Here is a 21,779-nt window from a genome sequence, read left to right as displayed (position 1 = left end):
CTTACACGAATTGCTCTACCAAGCGGCGACGGTAGAATCGATTAATATGTCAATTACGTTAAGTAAGGTACGAAAAAAAATCGTTAAATAAATACTCTAACATTATTAACAGTAATTTTATTTAACTATATAAATGTGGATCTTATAGCACCATCTCCTTTGCACATTCCTAATAATGAGTCACTGTCTTGAGACAATTCTATTCCAGCTGCGTGGACAGCAGTCCCTCTTCCGCGTCGGTGAGTCACTGTTTGCTCCACGCGCCTTGCTATACAACGGCAGAGCTTCGGTTATCTCGGCTCACCAACGATGTTTATAAACACTGTCCCTTCGGATACCTGAGCTTGACTTGTTTTCCAGTCTCTGTGAAATAAGTGAAGCCTCGTTCACGAAGCGCCAAATATCTTCTCAGAGACGAGAAGCAGCATGATAATCTTATGCCTGGCCCTTTTCTGCCCACGTCCCGTTCCTACTTCAGTACATACAAGACATTTCTATACGTGTTTCTTACATTCACAGCGCCAGTTTTGCACCTAGTTGCCAAAACTGAAACTATTTTGTCCATCGTAAACAGGTTCCGCATAAAAGCATCAGCATATCTACCAAGTTTCGCTGCCAAATGATAATTACAGCCCACACCGACCTCTGTTAGTGGCTGCACTTTAATTAAAAACACCCAGGACGAAAGCATCAAGAAAGGAAGAAATGTGAGCGAGCCTAACAACCCTCGGGCTGAAGACAAAGAGAGATATACAGTTTTCATTGCTTATCGTAGCAAATACACCAACGGCTATTAAAATTGCTACACCACGAAGATGACGTGCTACAGACGCGACATTTAACCGACACGAAGATGATGCTGTGATATGCAAAGTTACCAACAGATTTCTCAAACACAAACAGCAGTTGACCGGTGTTGCCTGGTGAAACGGTATTGTGATGCCGCGTGTAAGGAGGAGAAATGCGTACCATCACGTTTCCGACTTTGATAAAGGTCAGATTGTAGCCTATCGCGATTGCGGTTTACCGTATCGCGACACTGCTGCTCTCGTTGGTCGAGATCCAATGACTGTTAGCAGAATATGGAATCGGTGTGTTCAGGAGGGTAATGCAGAACGCCGTGCTGGATCCCAACGGCCTCGTATCACTAGCAGTCGAGATGACAGGCATCTTATCCACATGGCTGTAACGGATCGTGCAGCCACGTCTCGATCCCTGAGTCAACAGATGGGGACGTTTGCAAGACGACAATCATCTGCACGAACAGTTCGACGACGTTTGCAGCAGCATGGACTATAGCTTGGAGCCCATGGCTGCGGTTACACTTGACGCTGCATCACAGACAGAAGCGCCTGCGAAAGTGTACTCAACGACGAACCTGGGTGCACAAATGGCAAAACGTCATTTTTTCGGATGAATCCCGGTTCTGCTTAGAGTATCATGATGGTCGCATCCGTGTTTGGCGACATCCCAGTGAACGCGCATTGGAAGCGTGTATTCGTCATTTCCATACTGGCGTAACGCCCGGTGTGATGGTATGGGGTGCCATTGGTTACACGTCTCGGTCACCTCTTCTTCGCACTGACGGCACTTTGAACAGTGGACGCTACATTTCACATGTGTTACGACCCCTGGCTCCACCCTTCATTCGTTCCCTGCGAAACCCTACATTTCAGCAGGATAATGCACGATCGCATGTTACAGGTCCTGTACGGGCCTTTATGGATACAGAAAATGGTCGACTGCTGCCCCGGCCAGAACATTCTCCAGATCTCTCACCAATTGAAAACGTTTGGTCAATGGTGGCCGAGGAACTGGCTGGTCAGAATGCGCCAGTCACTATTCTTGATGAACTGTGGTATCGTGTTGAAGCTGCGTGGGCAGCTGTACCTGTACACGCCATCCATGCTCTGTCTGACTCAAGCCAAGGCGTATCAAGGCCGTTATTACGGCCAGAGATGGTTGTTTTGGGTACTGATTTCTCAGGATCTATGCACCCAAATTGCGTGAAAATGTAATCACATGTCAGTTCTAGTATAATATATTTGTACGATGAATACTCGTTTATCATCTCCATTTCTTCTTGGTGTAGCAATTTTAATGGCCAGTAGTGTAAGTGCCTGAGATGTGATGCTATAGAAGAACGCTTAAAATTAGGTGAACTGATAAGAAATAAGGAGATACTCTCCAAAATCGCCGAGGAGAGGAATATATGGAAAACGTTGAAATGATAGAGGCAAATCTGTTAAGATATCCATGGTATTTGATGGAACTGTAGAGCGTACGACAGAGTTCGGAATGCATCCAGTAACTACTAGTGGACGCTATGTGGAAATGCTTCTCTGATATGTATCTCTGATATGTAGAGGGTGGTGCAGTGAACTAATACGTGGCGGGTCGCGACAAAGTAATCAGAACACTGATGGCAAAAGAATGAAAATAAAAGTCATTAACCGGGCAGGTTCTGGGAAGCGAATCGGCAAGTTTTGATTTAAAGCTCACAGCTGAGTGATTATACGAGAAAGGCAATCCGAAACATCCGAGTGTTTCTGTGGAAGTAATCTGGGTTCCCCTCGCAACTATTCCCTTTTTGTCATGACTCTTTCGGCTCGAACTACAGCTTTAACTCTGTTACGGCGATGGAAACTCGCGAACAGTTGCCGCAGAATGAGGATATTAGATCTATTAAGCACTTCGGATTGTCGGCAGCTTATGGCCCGGAAACTGAAGCCCGCCTCGAGCGAGTACGGCCGCAAGCGGGATGCGCGCGGTGTAATAAGCTGGAATGAAATACGTCCACAACTGGGCGACGGTGAGCGGGGCCCGTCTGCATCTGAATGCAGGAAGTTAGTTACGGGGAAGGTCCGCGAGGAGCCCGAGGTAGTGGACGCGTGGGACTGTGTGTGTGTGTGTGTGTGTGTGTGTGTGTGTGTGTGTGTGAAAGAGAGAGAGAGAGAGAGAGAGAGAGAGAGAGAGAGAGAGGGGGGGGGGGGGGGGGGGGAGGGACCCCGTACATCACACCCCGGGGGAAATCTGCCGTCGTGCAGCGGGCTACATTTCCATAGCGGCCGCCATTAGCATAGCAAAGTTGATTTGTCGCAGCAAACACGCAGAGCTGTCCCATCCCCGACGGGACCGCTAATCAACGATAATTCGTCCCGTGTCGCGCTGTCAGAGCGGTCGGCCGCTCTGATAGTGCTTGCGGGCAGTTCTACCTGCCAACTTCCGCCTTCTTTTATATATCTTTTTTTTTAAGTAAAATCACAAAAATGTGTACTTGCAAACTGTGACGGATTCCGTTGTTCGGCCGACTGGTGTGTCACGAGTCGATCGAACCAGCTGGTATGCTCGAACTGTGGAACCGTTTTTTTTTTTTTTTTTAATTAAAAAATTTTGTAATTCAAGTTGTTAGTAACGATATCAAAACGTCGCAGTCGAGCACACATAGCAACCTACTTTCCCGCATAACCGCGCCAGTATGAGAGATACTAACTGATCAGCTCATCTGTTACACATCTACACTAAGCAAGGCACCTTGTGATGAATGGCGTAGAGCATTTCCAGGGCTGCCGTCCGTTCCATTCGTGAATGGTGAGCAGAAAGAACAGCAGTCGGTGTGCCTCCTTTGAGTTCTTATTTTTATGATTCCTGCCGGCTTGATATCGCTAGATATATGCATGAGGAAGTAGTTCGTTAGCGGACTCTTCTTGATGCGTAACCACTCGGACTCTGGCAGTAATTCTCTGCGTGATACTCTTACAGCGTCTGCGACTCGACTTGGATGGTGATCTCCCTCACACTCTCTCGAGGTAACTGAACGAAAGGTGTCGTCCTTCTTTGGAGCTTCCCTGCAGACTGAATTCGACTTCCACCACAACAAAATTTCAGAGGTTGTATAGTAATGTTTTCAGAGCATTTTCCTATCAGAGACTCGTGGTCAACGGTGGCCAATTACGAAGTAATTGCATTTCGTTTGATTTCTTACTCCCTTTTACTTTGTTCCTTCACTGCAGCCGCGCGCAGTGGCCGCGCGGTTTGAAGCGCAATGTCACAAATTGCGCGGCCCTTCCCGCCGGAGGTTCGAATCCCCCCTCGGGCATGAGTGTTAGCATAAGTTAGTTTAAGTAGTGTGTAAGTCTAGGGACCAACGACCTCAGCAGTTTGGTCCCTTAGGAATTCACAGACATTTGAACATTTGAACCTTTACTGCACTGATATCTGCACAACAGCGCAAATGCCTTTGTCTTGTTTGGTAACAAGCTACACTGACAGAAAAAAAAATCGCAGCACCAAGAAGGAGCTGTTCCACATGCACGAAAGTTGGTAAACGTGTTTCTAGATCTGATAGATAATGTCTATTCAGATTTCGCGCCAGTCGCGAAAGATTGGCGCTGGTACCGCCATCATGAGGATGGAAGTTAGGTATTGCTTTAAATACACACGCTCAAACGCTTGTAAACGCTATTTACGCTGGACATGGGACGTGGTGTGTTGATGAGAGTCAAGAACGCCTTTAAGGCGGCAAAGATGCCATTATCAACACCACGCCGAGTTTGCACAGGATCATGTAAAAGGGCTACGAGAAACCCGCCAGGGTAGCCGAGAGCGCTAACGCGCTGCTTCCTGAACTCGGGTAGGCGCGGCGGCCCCGGATCGAATCCGCTCGGCGGATTGACGACGAGGGCCGGTGTGCCGGCCAGCCTGGATGTGGTTTTTAGGCGGTTTTCCACATCCCGCTAGGTGAATACCGTGCTGGTCCCCAAGATGCGTCTCAGTTACACGACTCACAGACATTTAAATACGTTCGCACTACTTCATGACTTACACTAGATGCAGACAGCTGGCGTAGACTACTTCCGTCCCGTGGGGTTCGGGGTGGCGGCAGGGACATCCAGCAACCCTCTGCCATTAACACTGCCAAATCCGTAAAAACAAGGCCGGCCCCGCGTTGGAGCGGGACAAAAGCCCGAGAAAGAAAGAAATGTAAAACGGCTACGAGAAGCTTATTTTTCGTTTGCGATACTGCAGAAGGACTTGGCATGAATGTAGCCACTGTACATGACTGCCATTGGAATGTGCTGTCGCAAGAAGACCGGGCTCCGGACGGCCAAGTGGCACTACCGAGAGGGAAGACCATGGTGTTCGAGTATGGCCCTGGCGCATCCTACTGCATCTGCAGCAGCAATCTGAGCACCACAGTGATACAACGAACTGTCACAAATGGATAGCTCCAAGCCAGACTGCCTGTAGCGTGCATTCCACTGACCCCGAACCAACCCTATTTGCGACTTCAGTGCTGTCAAGAGAGAGCTCACAGTGTTTTCTGATGTATGTTGGTCCAGCCTCGGTGGCAGTGATGGCCTTGTGTTCGTTAGGATGAGGCCATTTAAGAACTGCAACCAACCTGTCTGCGTGCTAGACACACTGGATCTACACGTAGACTTTTGGTCTAGGATGCGATTTCATATGACAGCAGGAACACCATCGTGGTTATCCCAGGCACCCTGACTGCAAAACTGTTGATTGTGCTACCATTCATGAACAGCATTCCAAGCCGGAGTGGCCGTGCGGTTCTAGGCGCTACAGTCTGGAAACGAGCGATCGCTACGATCGCAGGTTCGAATCCTGCCTCAGGCATGGATGTGTATGTTGTCCTTAGGTTAGTTAGGTTTAATTAGTTCTAAGTTCTAGACGACTGATGACCTCAGAAGTTAAGTCGCATAGTGCTCAGAGCCATTTGCACCATTTTCCAATCGAGCACTCACTATTACACTTTATAAAGTGAATAACTAAAACAAATACCTGTTCCAAAAACCATAACTTAGAACTGATAGTGGGCTGGGGACATTTTTTAAAATAATTTAAATTCTTTACCTGCAAAAATGAGTTTCTCCAGAAGCGTCTAAAAGGCTAACTTTCATCAGAAATGGAAACCAAGGGTTGTGATCAGGTAGTCTATAGGCGGGAACATCGGAAAGGTATTAAGTACTTTAGATTTTTGTGTGTTGAGCTCTACAATCACGTCTCTTAATGGAGGCAGTACGAAGATTAAATAGACAGTATGGAGGTAGGGGATTTTATAGTGTACAACTGATCATTGGATAAACTGGTATAGCACGTATTCAGTGATGTGCACGGTTCGTGGCGCGCAGAGCCGGTCCAGTTCAAAGATTATTGACATTTAAAAGGCAAGGTAAAAGCCTGGAAGCATATGTCCCCATTAGAGATCTCAGCTGCAACAGAATAATAAATATTTACGAACGCCACAGACGCCGATACTGTAACACTGGTTCAACACGCTCTTGGTTACACGTCAACGAGACGGCGCCTAATTAGTTTCGCACAGAGCGAAGTAGGTTCTGCTATTGTCCTGGGCACAGAGTGTTACTAGAAAGGACAACTTATTATCGACCCTCCAAATACCAAACTCAAGACTACAAAAGAAGCAATAAAATCATGTATTAAGTTTTGTTGTGCAAAGAGCTCCAAGTTAAAAAAAATACAAAAAAGAAAACAACGGGATTGAGAAGGACAAATGTGCGCACAAAAAACATTCCATACCGGCAGACGGGATCCATCCGATGACTATCGTAAAAAATAGTGCCAGAGGGCTAATATTCGGGGCGGAAGCGATTTCACGCCACGACCGCTCACGGACGTGATCCGCTAATTAATTCTGTTTAAATTTGGTGTGCAGCAGGCGGTTCGGTATAGCTGACTGCGAGAGGCTAAAAAACCAGAGCTGGCGTCGCAAAGCCGTATATTTTTTAACGAGACTAACAAAGCTGCAACGGATAATCACCGACTCTCGATAACGCCGCCAAATCACAATGCGATGCGGAGCGGCGACCCGGCGCGCATCTCGTGCTTTTTGCGCTCTCTTTTGTTCAGTCGCAGTAGCAGTCAAATTAAAACCGTAAATAACAAGGCAACGAATGCTTCACCCACTACTGGAGCCCGACCTCGTCAAGCGACCCAAAAAATTGTTTCCGGCAAAGAGGAAATGGCAATACGTTGCAGCGTTCTATCGATATGAGAGGTACGTTTCTTTCTCCGCCTTCGCGACGTAGAAGAATATCTCTGATGTGTGAAACTTTTATTTCCCGCTAAAATATTAACATCAGTTTGTTGCTGACAAGGAAATCTCTCCATTGCACACCCCTCTGATTTAGTGGTGAGATGGCCCAGTGGATAGCCCGTGAAAAACTGAACACAGATCAGGCATGAAAACAGATAGAACGTGTACTGAACTGTGAAAGAAAAAGCAAAATGAAAACAGTGAAAGTCCAAGCTTAACAAGTTCAATATCGACAAAAATTGTACAGCCACGGTGTCGTGGTTAAGTGGTCGCGGTGTTGGACTGTAAATCGGACGAACCGTGTTCGAAAAACCCTCGTGCCATTTTTTTTTTTTTCCATAACAGTATGAACCGACCGTGCGGTTATTAAAATGTTTGTCCTCTTTCTGTAGTCGTGAAAGTTTCATGCCATACATTAGTTACAGAAGATAAGTCATATGGTAAGAATACGTTACCGTCGCAAGTAAAAGTGATGAAAAATGAGAGCAGGCGAGATACCATATAGGCGTCTCACAGAAATGTAAACAACAAATAAAAAGGATGTGAACTATGTTACAACAAAGGAATTAAAGAGTCAAAACTTCCAAAACGGAACACACCTCCAGAAACGTTGAAAACATTTGTTTTGACAGAGCACAGAGAAACTGTATGATTGTGAAACTGTTGCTTTCATTTGGTGCAGCTTATGCGACAAACTCTTACGTTATCACGATTTCCGTAGAAGTGATCGCATCACATTGATACGAAAATCTAAATCGGGCCAGGAGGGATATCTTATACAATTAACAGACGTACAACTTAGACCAGTACCTCATGTCAGCACGTTGTAGGGGTCGCCACCGGCGCCAACCTTGAGTGAATGCTCTGAAAAGCTAATCATTTGCATATCACAGTATCTTCTTCCTGTCGGTTAAATTTCGCGCCTATAGCACGTCATCGTCGTGGTGTAGCAACTTTAATGGCCAGTGTAAGAAGAAGTACTTATCTGTCGCATCAGCGATACGATTAAGAATTTACATAACACATGGGTCTAACAACACGAAATGCCTTTCTATCGATGACAGAATGCTATTATATACTGAAATCGACATCCAATTCGTGTGGTGTGAAGAACTACATTCCGACACTCTAGTACACTGTACTTGTTTCCCTATTTTACTACTAACGTATATTCGTGCGTACTAACAATAGTGGTTAACGGATAGTAATTACTACATATTGTGTAAATACTGTGACTCAAATCACTGTGAATTGGCAACAACTGCGTGCGATAAAGGATATCACGAAACATTTTAATGGTAAATACTAGATGCTTGAAGAAATGTTCTCCAGTTCTATGAGTTAAAGAATTCAGATACATCTTAAAAGGACCGTGGGTACCGGCTTACGTTTCATAGATACGCATGGTGCCTCCAGTCTTAAAGTTTATGAGGGCATGTTGTTGTTGTTGTTGTTGTTGTTGTTGTTGTTGTCTTCAGTCCTGAGACTGGTTTGATGCAGCTCTCCATGCTACTCTATCCTGTGCAAGCTGCTTCATCTCCCAGTACCTACTGCAACCTACATCCTTCTGAATCTGCTTAGTGTATTCATCTCTTGGTCTCCCTCTACGATGTTTACCCTCCATGCTGCCCTCCAATACTAAATTGGTGATCCCTTGATGCCTCAGAACATGTCCTACCAACCGATCCCTTCTTCTAGTCAAGTTGTGCCACAAACTTCTCTTCTCCCCAATCCTATTCAATACCTCCTCATTAGTTACGTGATCTATCCACCTTATCTTCAGCATTCTTCTGTAGCACCACATTTCGAAAGCTTCAATTCTCTTCTTGTCCAAACTAATTATCGTCCATGTTTCACTTCCATACATGGCTACACTCCAAACAAATACTTTCAGAAATAACTTCCTGATACATAAATCTATATTCGATGTTAACAAATTTCTCTTCTTCAGAAACGTTTTCCTGGCCATTGCCAGTCTACATTTTATATCCTCTCTACTTCGAGCATCATCAGTTATTTAACTTCCTAAATAGCAAAACTCATTTACTACTTTAAGTGTCTCATTTCCTAATCTAATTCCCTCAGCATCACCCGATTTAATTTGACTACATTCCATTATCCTCGTTTTGCTTTTGTTGATGTTCATCTTATATCCTCCTTTCAAGACACTGTCCATTCCGTTCAACTGCTCTTCCAAGTCCTTTGCCGTCTCTGACAGAATTACAATGTCATCGGCGAACCTCAAAGTTTTTACTTCTTCTCCATGAATTTTAATACTTACTCCAAATTTTTCTTTTGTTTCCTTTCCTGCTTGCTCAATATACAGATTGAATAACATCGGGGAGAGGCTACAACCCTGTCTCACTCCTTTCCCAACCACTGCTTCGCTTTCATGCCCCTCGACTCTAATAACTGCCATCTGGTTTCTGTACAAATTGTAAATAGCCTTTCGCTCCCTGTATTTTACCCCTGCCACTTTCAGAATTTGAAAGAGAGTATTCCAGTCAACATTGTCAAAAGCTTTCTCTAAGTCTACAGATGCTAGAAACGTAGGTTTGCCTTTTCTTAATCTTTCTTCTAAGAGAAGTCGTAAGGTCAGTATTGCCTCACGTGTTCCAACATTTCTACGGAATCCGAACTGATCCTCCCGGAGGTCTGCATCTACCAGTTCTTCCATTCGTCTGTAAAGAATTCGCGTTAGTATTTTGCAGCTGTGACTTATTAAACTGATAGTTCGGTAATTTTCACATCTGTCAGCACCTGCTTTCTTTGGGATTGGAATTATTATATTCTTCTTGAAGTCTGAGGGTATATCGCCTGTCTCATACAACTTGCTTACCAGCTGGTAGAGTTTTGTCATGACTGGCTCTCCCAAGGCCATCAGTAGTTCTAATGGAATGTTGTCTACTCCCGGGACCTTGTTTCGACTCAGGTCTTTCAGTGCTCTGTCAAACTCTTCACGCGGTATCTTATCTCCCATTTCGTCTTCATCTACATCCTCTTCCATTTCCATAATATTGTCCTCAAGTACATCGCCCTTGTATAAACCTTCTATATACTCCTTCCACCTTTCTGCCTTCCCTTCTTTGCTTAGAACTGGGTTGCCATCTGAGCTCTTGATATTCATACACGTGGTTCTCTTCTCTCCAAAGGTCTCTTTAATTTTCCTGTAGGCAGTATCTATCTTACCCCTAGTGAGATAAGCTTCTACATCCTTATATTTGTCCTCTAGCCATGTATTAGACAGAAATCACCTCTATGTTAAAGAATGAGGTCGTTGGAATGAAACACAGAGAATAAATCACACCAACGTATGTCTAAAGGGCGAGGAACTGTTCATACAAGCGAATATGGGACATGACAAGATTTTTTTTTTAATTTTCCTCTTGCCTTAACATCTGTTACTAAATGCGGTGGGACGAACAGTGTAGATACATAAACATTCTAAAGTGTGTGAACCGTTGGAAATAATTAATATGAGTTATTGTTTTTGGCAATCGACAAGCAACGAGTGCACGAGTAAAATTCTCCTCTGATTTACTACAAGAAACATACGAAGGAGGCCAGTACAAGAGGACTAGATCATTTCCTCGCAGTCTGGAAACAAATGTGACGAACATTCTGACTTCACATTCAATGGAAGACGTTTCTTGCAACAGTTCTGATGCAACAAAGACATCATCAATCTCAACGAGTAGCCGTTTCTCTGCCCTACGAAACACGTCGGAACACGTTCAGAAGCGGACACTACTAGGACTGCAACACACGGTTGCCACATTTATATCAGTTGGCGTATTTGTACAGTAATTCATCACTGCCGCGGCATCAGATAACAACACACTGACGCTCACGTGCGCAAACACACGTAACATGTCTCGTGACTGTATCTACTGATGCGACACTGTGATTAAGGCACTGGGATCGCATCACGAAATGCTTCAGTTAAGGCTTTATGAGATTATAACAGAATTCTTTTTAATGGGCACCTTGTACAGGATAATTAATAACTGTACAATTAGGTGCAACGATATAGTTGTCATTCCCAGTCTAACAGAAGTATTTGAATTATCAGTATACAGAACAGCCCATGTTCTCAGTTAATGAGAGCTTCGTGATACTGATATATTTTATTCTAAACTTGCTAATAATGATAGAGGTTACATGAAGTTTTGCTCTTCCACTGTTTACGCCAACAGATGACAACAGAGTAGCGTTTGCGTTTGTGTTGGCGTTTATAACAACCTCTTTATTCTATCCTTTATTCTATTTTAGCAATATTTTCACTCATACCATTTTACAATCAGAGGCAGCTGCAACTGTAATAACTTAAAATATTAAAACTAACAACAAAAATGAAACATGAACTACCTAAATAGAATACAAAGATACCTGATTTATTCGTCATGTCTTCGTGCAACGACGGTTATAAAAGTAACTGTGGCAATTCAGTCGTGCAAATTCAACACATCAGCCATATGCCGATCCGCACTAGTTCTGTCCGTACAAGTGAATAATTTTCCATTTCTTCTCTTCGTTTTCCGGTGACATACGAGTGTTACGCCGACAATTGAATTCATGTCAGAAGTAAACCCTCTGGACTATGGAGAAAGGTACCGCTAAACACGAGCAAAAATAGGCGCCCGCTAGACAGACAGAAATACTGCACATTTTTTCCTGAAGCGTAGTAATACTGAAAGTCTATGGGAGGGGTTGAGAGATTGCGCAATGATAATGAGAAAATCAAAAACTTGCTGAAATATTATGCACTATCCGGAAATACTGTGCCGTCTGTGGGCAGTATTAACAAGGGCAGTATTAACAATATCCTTGCCAGTTTGTCGCATGCTTCAGACTGTGGATACCGGTGTGTTCAATGATTGTTTTGCTGTGCTGTTGAAAATAAGTTCAGAACATGACGATTGGAATACATCAAAATGCATAAATAATTTCCAGCATAGTGGGATGTTACGGCAGATGAGTACAAAAACAGAAATGCCACGAATGAATCACATGACTTCTCGTTCAGAATATACCATTAAATACTACGAAAGACGATGTTCTTAAAAAATTAATTAATGCAAAATTATGAATGAAAGTATATATAGTAATTTATGTGTGTGTGTGTGTGTGTGTATATACCCTTCCGAATATAATGCGTTATTGGACGTTTTCATAACTACGTCTCGAATCCTATAAGGTGGAGTTGCACTTGTAAATTTAAAGACTTCGAAAGAATTTCCAGTGGTAAGATATTGTAGCCTAATAAAGACAGATAAATGTTGACTTAGTGGAATTACGTCTCTCATTCTAGTATTTTGCTTTTTGATCGTGCGGATATGTGCATCCGCAGAAATTTAACATTACTATTTTCTATGTAAACGAGTTGATCAGTTTTGAGGTACCGATATATCGTGCCACAATAACTAAATTTTCTTGGTGGCACAAAAAAACATTATATCCCAGAGAACTGATGGTTACCCAGACAATATTTGTTACATGTGCAGTACTTCGATACTTAAAATAACAAACGACTAGCCTATACATCAAATACTGCAGGTATGTACTGTGTCACTGCGGCCAACCACGTTGTGTTACATTTGCCTAAACGAAAGGTTCAGCGGAATCGTCGGAAATCATTTCTAGTGGTGTGAATGAATGAAAACACCGGTACTCCGGATTCCAATGGGGGAGGGGGTCGCCTATGTACCTTGACAACCATTTCCTGTAACGTATCAGATGTAGGGCTATAAATACACAAAAATTTATGATAATCTTTTTTTTTTTCATTCAACCTCAGTTCTCTCAAGAAGTTTTCGTGAGTGATTTTCTACGCTCCTTGAGCCAATTCTTCACCCGCCTTTTTTCTCTGCTGCAGCAAAATTGGTCAATACAGCAGCAGTGTCTTTGTTTCGAGCCACAATATTACCAGACGGTATAAGGAGGACGTCACTGCCGGCCGTGGTGACCGAGCGGTTCTAGGCGCTTCAGTCCGGAGCCACGCGGCTGCTACGGTCGCAGGTTTACGTAGTTCCAAGTCTAGGGGACTGATGACCTCAGATGTTTAAGTCGCATAGTGCTTAGAGCCATTTGAAGCATTTGAGGACGTCATTAATACTGCACAATATTACTGCGCGATATTATTGATCGTCTAGGGATCGCTTTAAAAGGTCGAAGCCGCGCACATAAAAGATAAAATTTATATTATCGGCGGCAGATATGACATCACACTTTTCAAATTAAGCTGCTTAGTGACTCCCATCACATGTGTTCAACCTGTAATTCTATTCATACCTGACAGTTCAAAGATAGCAATTTAAACCATTAGACTTCCTCAAATGTTCTAAAGCCGAGACGGAATGATAATAATGAAAAATCAGGGTGCATTATGTACACATATGCTAAAATGATGTTTTGTGATCTGGTGACGAAATTGTAGATCGGAATCGTAACACAATAAAGAAATTTCAATACAATACATGTAGACGGTGCTCCATAGGTCGTAAATATAAACAGAAAGTAATTCTTGTACGACACTGGTACTGGCAGCTCATAATGTTTATAAAACCAACTTTCTTTAAACAAAGACATTAACGTATATCTTTTTCGTCAGTATCTAAAAGAATTACATTTATTGACAATTTCCATGATGTCCTTAATCTTTTTTTAATCATTACATGTATCACTAACTATTATGCTGACTGCGTAGTATGTAAATTAAAGCCTAAGTCGTAACACTTCTTTAATCTGGTTCAAGATACCGAAACGAGATTTTCGGCATTTTTAAAAAAAATTGAATTATGTGCTTTAACGAAAGCTCTTGAAAACACGAGTACAGTCCAGAATGAAATTTTCACTCTACAACGGAGTGTGCGCTGATATGAAACTTCCTGGCAGATTAAAACTGTGTGCCGGACCGAGACTCTTAACTCGGGACCTTTGCCTTTCGCAATCATAAACGCAATTTAATGTTGGCGTTGAAATTTTTCGCAAAAATATTGGACAAGTGCCCAAACTGAAAGGCAAGACGGACTGAATCGGCTCCTGTAATATGAACACTGCCTCGTGCAGCCCTCGTGCCATGGTTCGCCGTTGTATCAACCCTTGGAACTGTGCACTTGTTTCCAGGAAAGGTGTTCACTTCAACATGAATACAACACAATTGAAATAATTTTGGTACGGCGCTTCTGACACGCTAGACTTGACCATGCAGTTTCCTTTAGAACAGAACCTATAAAGCAGAGCCAAGAGGAAATACGTTTTATCTTGGAGGCGGAGGCGTATCTCTTAGCTGCATGTCACGGAGTCTGGCATGAGAGACACGCTTGGCGGTGTTTACATCGCAACAGGCTATTCTGGCCGCTTTGCTTTTCGCTCTGATCACTTTTCTCCGCTACTTTTGGGAAAGGTTTCAACGTCAACATTAAAAACGTTCCATTACTGTATTCATCTTTTGAAGAGCTTTCGTATGCCGGTAAAAAAAGGTAATACGTTTCTTCAAGAAAAATATTTGCATTAATATCCCTCTTGATAGAAGAGGTAAGGATTAGCTATACAAAAGGGTTTCCTGTGTGCGAAGTTCCGGTCCGCGCCGCAAATTGTTCGTGAAAATTTCAAGATAAAATCGTAACGAGTATTTTTTTATTTAATTATCAATCTCTTTAGCGCAGTGGTTACATAGAGTAACAGACCGGTTACGGAAAAGATAAATCACAAGTCTAGACAGTCGTTTGTCGCTATAGGGCGTAATAGCTTCCCCACCGTTTTTTCATTTCCTTTTCGACACTCCCGTGACTACACTAGTATTGGTTCATCACTGGACTTTTTAGGTTTTTGGGATTCTTTTCCACACGAGCTTTCCTCTAAAATGCCTCTTCTATATTCCAAGCATATTTACTAGACGTAGAGGCGACATATTCCACTTAATTGTAATTTTCACTTATATTCCGACGAATATTTCTACGGTTTCACTTCGGGTTCCTAGTATAGCTCCGCAAGCATTTCACAATAACACCCGAATCAATATTCAAGCCAAACGCATTTCCAACGCAACAGCAGTTTATAAGTTCACGCAAAGCTAATTCGTAAGAATCACGCGCATGCGCCTTGCTGCCACAATAAGGTCACAGTCAAATCAAATACTGCACGACAAACACGTACGGACACGATCTGTCCGTCGTGGTTTCAACCAGTGTTTAGTAATAGTAGTAGTAGTTTTATTCAACCGTACACCACTTTTACAACGCTGTATTGGACACATCTTTGTTCAACAATTTAAGAACCACACTGCCGTAGCGAAGTATTTCTTAGATTATGTTTGTGTTATAATTTTTTTTTAAAAAAAGAATAGTTAACATAACGTCCCTTATGCACTATTGTTCTACGAATAACCCTATCATTATAAAATAAATATACTAAACAGAAAGGAAAAAAGTTGCATTAACATTAATTTTAGCACAGGAGAACAGAAAGGAGCAAAGGAGAACAGAATAAAAATAGAAATACTTAGCATGTTTCAAACACATACATTTTCTTTTACGTGTCTCATCTGGAGGGACTTATGACACATTTATTTCTATATACAGAAAAAACATTATAATTGAACAAAAAAGCAATAATAAGCAGCGCTTACATATATATACAGTTCGCAAGCAAAAAGAACAAGATGGGTGCCGTGTACCGAGTGCTATGCTGTGGTTGGCTACTGATGGACTTGGCCAAATTTGAAACAACACATGCTCGGACTATGCATTTTCACATGCGTTTTTGACACTCCTATAAGAAAACATCGATATCAGAAAATCGAAAAAAAAAGACTTCACCGTCTTTAGAACTTAATAGCTATTTACAGACGGATCGTGGCTTTACAGTACGAGCCAACCCGACATTAGCGTGAAGTAATTTTGGGGAGCCACAGAAAACCTATATCAGGATGGCCTTCATAGACTGGAACAGAATGGCTCAAAACGGTTCAAATGGCTCTAAGCACTATGGGACTTAACAGCTGAGGTCAGAACTACTTAAACCTAACTAACCTAAGGACATCACACACATCCATGCCCGAGGCAGGATTCGAACCTGCGACCGCAGCAGCAGCGAGGTTCCGGACTGAAGCGCCTAGAACCGCTCGGCCACCACGTCCGGCATAGACTGGAACCTCCGCCCTCCCGACGACAAGGTCGGTCTGTTTAAAACAGTGCTACCTCATTCGTATTATTAGTCTCATAGTTATTAGCGATTTAAATCTTACGGTATTTTGTCATACAAGTTCGACAGACGAGCGAATAGACGTTTTGACGTTACAATTACGCGCCCCTCTACCGACTATCGTTTTCCGAAAATCTAGTTTCGGTATTTTGAACCATTCACGAAATGAAAAGAATGACACACGTTAAATGATAAGAAAACTATAAAATACTACAAAAATGGAACATGGCGCAATTACCGCGTGGTATTGGATGAGGAATTTGATGATCATTCTGGCTCCTTCTCCGCAGGCGGACGATCCTGTAGCGTGCGAACGCGAAACTGCCAACCCTTCCGCAATGGCAGCGGTCGTGGACCGCGTATCCTGTCTGTACCCGCTGATGCAGTGTCTCTGCTACGGCCATTGGCCACCCGCACCCTTATCGCACAGATGACGCGTGTTTCAACTGGTGTCTACGGTCATTTCCCGCGCGTTCCGCCCAAGGCAGGAAACCGCAGCGGCACACGACGTTCTGCTAGCTGACGTGACTCATTTACTCGCTGCATAAACAATACCGCCTAGTACAGGATCTGCGGCGGCAGTTTCACATTTTCTCCTGACAAACTGTGAACTTAAGTATCCGTTCTGCAATCACAGTTAAGTGTTTGGCGGAAGGAAAATAAAACCACATTTCTTGACTGTACCAGTCTGTAATAGTACTTCCCGTGCTACCTCTAATACCTATTATTTTATTACGGTGGTCATTCCTCCATGCGTAGATGGCAGCCAACAAATTATTCCGGCACTCGGAGGAGAAGGATAGTGAAACGTAACACTCCCTCGCTTATTTTGCGATAACACCAACGAAATGCCCTTGTCTGAACTTCTTCGGTGTCCTCCGTCGATCCTGGCTGGCAAGGATTGCATACCACGCAGCAACACTCCAGACGAGGACGGTCAAGTGTAGCACAGGCGGTGTCTTTAATAGATCTGTTCTATTTTCTAAGTTCTCTTTGGTTCCCCTTCCCAACAACATTTTGCTGAAGCTCAGTGGCCACTTATCGCACAATGCAGGTATCTTCTCTAAATGATTTTGCAGATCTTCTGATGACTTTACTACACGGTAAACGACAGCATCATCTGCAAATAATTTAACAAGGGGAGATCACAACGTTGGGATCACAGATTTACTTCAAACTTTGCACACCTTTAATAGGCCATTAAAACAACGTAATGTGCAAATAGTAAGATGCACTAAAAGCTTCTATGAAATCGTATATACACTAATTTTTTGGAAAATGGTTCAAATGGCTCCGAGCACTATGGGACTTAACTTCTAAGATCACCAATTCCCTAGAACTTAGAACTACTTAAATCTAACTAACCTAAAGACATCACACACATCCATGCCCGAGGCAGAATTCGAACCTGAGACCGTAGCGGTCGCGCGGTTCCATACTGTGGCGCCTAGAATCGCTCGGTCACCCCGGCCGGCAAATTTTTGGAAAGTTTGGTTTGTTGATAAGTAGCCCGAACTATGGGTCAGAGGGTTAGCTTCCTCTGTCACAAAGAAACTGGTGAATGGATCATCCATGAACTTGAACAGGTGTCATGGGACGTCCACCCCGAACAAATGCAATCAATAGTGACGAACAAAACGAGAACAAAAAAAGTAGTTAGCGTTCGTACTTCGTAAGACGAACGTGTATGAAGCAACGGTTCGTCTCCCGCTCAAGCCTTCATTATCTGTTCTACAAGTGTAAATTATGTGATATTCAAAAAATTTGCACCTTCACTATTTGTTCTTCCTACATTGGCAACGTCTCACCGCTACGCAGGTTACTTGCCAAATGGGGCCTGCCTCTGTCTCTGCAGCTCCAAGTGTCGCGGTGCAAAGTAGTTCTGGGTACCTTACCAGATTGTATGTACAACGGATTTCACAAATCACGACAGACAGCACTTTCAGGAAAACCCTAGGAGTTTCTCAATTTACTCGTTGATACTTATAAGTATGTTTGTTTTAATGATTAAATTTAATTAAAAATAGTACGTAGATAACACGAAACTCACTAAAACTTCATGCTAATACACGTTATTCTTTTAATTATATTACATCTCAAATGCCATGAAAATTAATAATATGACCAGTGATCAAAAAAATATAGATTAAAAATTACGTTTGAGCGGCAGTCGAACCGACGCCTTATACACGTTCCTTTCACGTAGCTCGAACGCTAACCAATTTTTTAAATATATATATAAACGGTATTGTTCGTTGCGTTTGGTCTGGGCGGACGTCACAAGACATCCGTCCAAGTTGATCGTTGATTCTTTTACTCAGTTTTTTATTACAGTGGGCGCGCAGCCCTCTGATCAAACACGCTGAGCTACCGTGCCGGCGTATCATCTATGAAACCACAGACAGCAATGAACTCGAACGTCCGGCGCATAAGCGAAGATACATCAGTTACATAATAGACGCGTAGTACTCCTCTTGTGATGTTCTCGGAACTGTCACAGTTGAGCACCTTACTACTTGGACATTACGTAGTTTTAATGGCCTACTAGAGATGTGCAATGTTTGAAATAAATCTGTGATCCCAACGTCGTGGCCTCCCCTTGTAAGATGGATGCGCAGATTAGCGTTTATATATGCTGCTTGACAACGAAAGTGAAGAACCCAGACGACATAGTCAGATTTCGGTGTATGTTCGTAACCGTACACACCGTTGGCGTGTATGTAAAGTAAACTGGTGGCAAAACATAGTCAATACCGTCACTGCGCGATAGCGATGGAAATGTTACCGATGATGGTGCCACTAAAGCGGAGTTACTAAATACAGTTTTTTGTAATTCCTTCCCGAAACAAGACGAAGTAAATGTTCCACAATTCGAAACCAGAACAGCTGTTAGCATGAGTCACATAAAAGTACATATCTTAGGTGTTGCGAAACAACTCAAATCCCTTAAGAAAGGCAAGTCTTCCGGTCCAGATGGTATCCAATCAGGTTCCTTTCAGAGTATGTGGACACAATAGCGCCTTTCTTAGCAATCATACACAACCGCTCACTTGACGAAAGGTCTGTTCCTAAAGACTGGAAAGTAGCACAAGTCACACCAATATTCAAGAAAGGAAATAGGAGTAAACCCATTCAATTACAGACCCGTATCACTGAACTCAATTTGCAGTAGGAATTTGGAGCATATGCTGCACTCGAACATTATGAATGACCTTGAAGAAAATGACTTATTGATGCATAACCAACACGGATTCAGAAAATATCGTTCTTGTGCAACGCAGCTAGCTCTTTATTCCCATGAAGTAATGAGTGCAGTCGACAAGGGATCATAGATCGACTCCATATTCCTAGACTTCCAGAAGGCTTTTCATACCGTTCCTCACAAGCGACTATTACTCAAATTGCGTGCATATGGAGTATCGTCTCAACTGTGTGGCTAGATTCGTGATTTCCTCTCAGATAGGTTACAGTTAGTAGTGATAGACGATCAGTCATCAAGTAGAACAGAAGTGATATCTGGCGTTCCGGAAGGTAGTGTTATAGGCCCTATGCTGTTCCTGATTTACATAAATGATGTAGGTGATAATCTGAGCAGCCCCCTTATATTGTTGACAGATGACACTAATTTTTCGGCTAGTAAAAACATCGGACGATCAATTCCAAGCACAAAATGATCTAGAGAAAATTTCTGTATGGTGCGAAAAGTGGCAATTGGCACTAAACAAAGAAAAGTGCGAGGTCATCCCCACGGGTACTATAAGAAATCCGATAAGTTTTGGGTATACGATAAATCTCACAAATCTAAGGGCTGCCAATTCGACTAAATACCTAGGAATTACAATTACGAGCAATTTAAATTGGAAAGACCACATAGATAATATTGTGGGGAAGGCGAGACAATGACTGCGCTTTCTTGGCAGGACACTTAGAAGATGCGAAAAAACGCACTAAAGAGACAGCCTACATTACACTTGACCGACCTCAGCTGGAATATTGCTGACCGGTGTGGGATGCTTAACCAGGTAGGATTGACGGAGGACATCGAAAAACACGGCCGCTGTGGTCGAGCGGATCTAGGCGCTTCAGTCCGGAACCACGCGGCTGCTACGGTTGCAGGTTCGAATCCTGCCTCGGGCATGGATGTGTGTGACATCCTTAGGTTGTTTAGGTTTAGTTCTAAGTTCTAGCGGACTGCTGACCTCAGATGTTAAGTCCCATAGTGCTTAGAGCCATTTGAACGTCGAAAAAGTGCAAAGAAGGGCAGCTCGTTTCGTGTTATTGCGCAATAGGGGCGAGAGTGTCACTGAAATGATACGAGAGTTGGGATGGCAGTCACTGAAACAAAGGCGGTCTTCTTTGCGGCGAGATCTATTTACGAAATTTCAATCACCAACTTTCTCTTCCTAATGCGAAAATATTTTGTTGACACCCACCTACGTACGGAGAAATGATCATCATAATAAAATATGAAAAATCAGAACTCGAACGGTAAGATTTAGATGTTCCTTTTCCCCACGCGCCATTCGAGAGTGGAATGGCAGAGAAGTAGTATGGAAACGGTTCGATGAACCCTCTGACAGGTACTTAAGTGTGAATTCCAGAGTAACCATGTAGGTGTAGTTGTATGTGTATGTAAATGACACTGTTGCAATTCTTTGTGACAGGTAGAACAGCTATCAGAATGCTTCAGTACTGTTCGTGTCTAGTGTGTGGTAGGGCATATAACGGGCGTGAACAGTGTCAGATGCGGAGTGATCACTGTGAAGGACACGAAGATGGCGCGTATTCATGTGACAGCGTTATCAGCACCAGACATTGTATCACAGGAACCTCATTGTGCGTCTCCATTTGACCTGCCGGTCGAATCGTGCAATATAAAGCTTTGTGGGACATTCGGCTGTGACAGACAGTAGCCGGATGTTGGACTACATGGGAAACTGAGAGCAGATTTACTCGTCGCCAATGTTCCTGACGACCAAGTCTAATCACCACAAAGGAGGAGCATCGCGTTGTGCACCAAGCACATCGAACCCCTTCACTTTTGCTCCTGCTGTCCGAGAGAAAATAATGGATTCCTTGCTTCATTCTGTGACATCCCACACCATTGATGGTAGGCTAGCAGCAATCGGAGAAGTGAATTTCGCGTCCGACGCGTATGCTCCGTCACAACACAAAAAAAGGTTCACATGGCTCTGAGCACTATGGGACTTTAACACCTGAGGTCACCAGTCCCCTAGAACTACTTAAACTAACCTAAGGACATCACACACATCCACGCCCGAGACAGGATTCAAACCTGCGACCGTAGCAGCTGCGCGGTTCCGGACTGAAGCGCCTAGAACCACTCGGCCACAGCAGCCGGCCCCTAAAGACAGACCTGTCAGTAGAGGCCTCTGGCCCCCAAGGTCGACGGACTCAACATCGTGCGATTCTTATTAACGGGGCACACTAAAAAGCAATGTGTATGCTGACAGTTCTCGCACAATAGGCGACCTTA

General features: G+C 43.3%; 1 protein-coding gene across 2 annotated transcripts in view; it reads right to left on the bottom strand.

Annotated features, from left to right (window-relative positions):
• LOC126336587 (disks large 1 tumor suppressor protein) overlaps positions 1–21,779 on the bottom strand; it is a 4,198,467-nt gene that overhangs the window by 588,697 nt on the left and 3,587,991 nt on the right. The gene's annotated exons all lie outside the window — the stretch shown is intronic.

This window comes from Schistocerca gregaria, chromosome 2 (assembly GCF_023897955.1).
Source record: "Schistocerca gregaria isolate iqSchGreg1 chromosome 2, iqSchGreg1.2, whole genome shotgun sequence".
Taxonomy (NCBI): Eukaryota; Metazoa; Arthropoda; class Insecta; order Orthoptera; family Acrididae; genus Schistocerca; species Schistocerca gregaria.
This window is presented reverse-complemented; position numbering and strand designations above follow the sequence as displayed.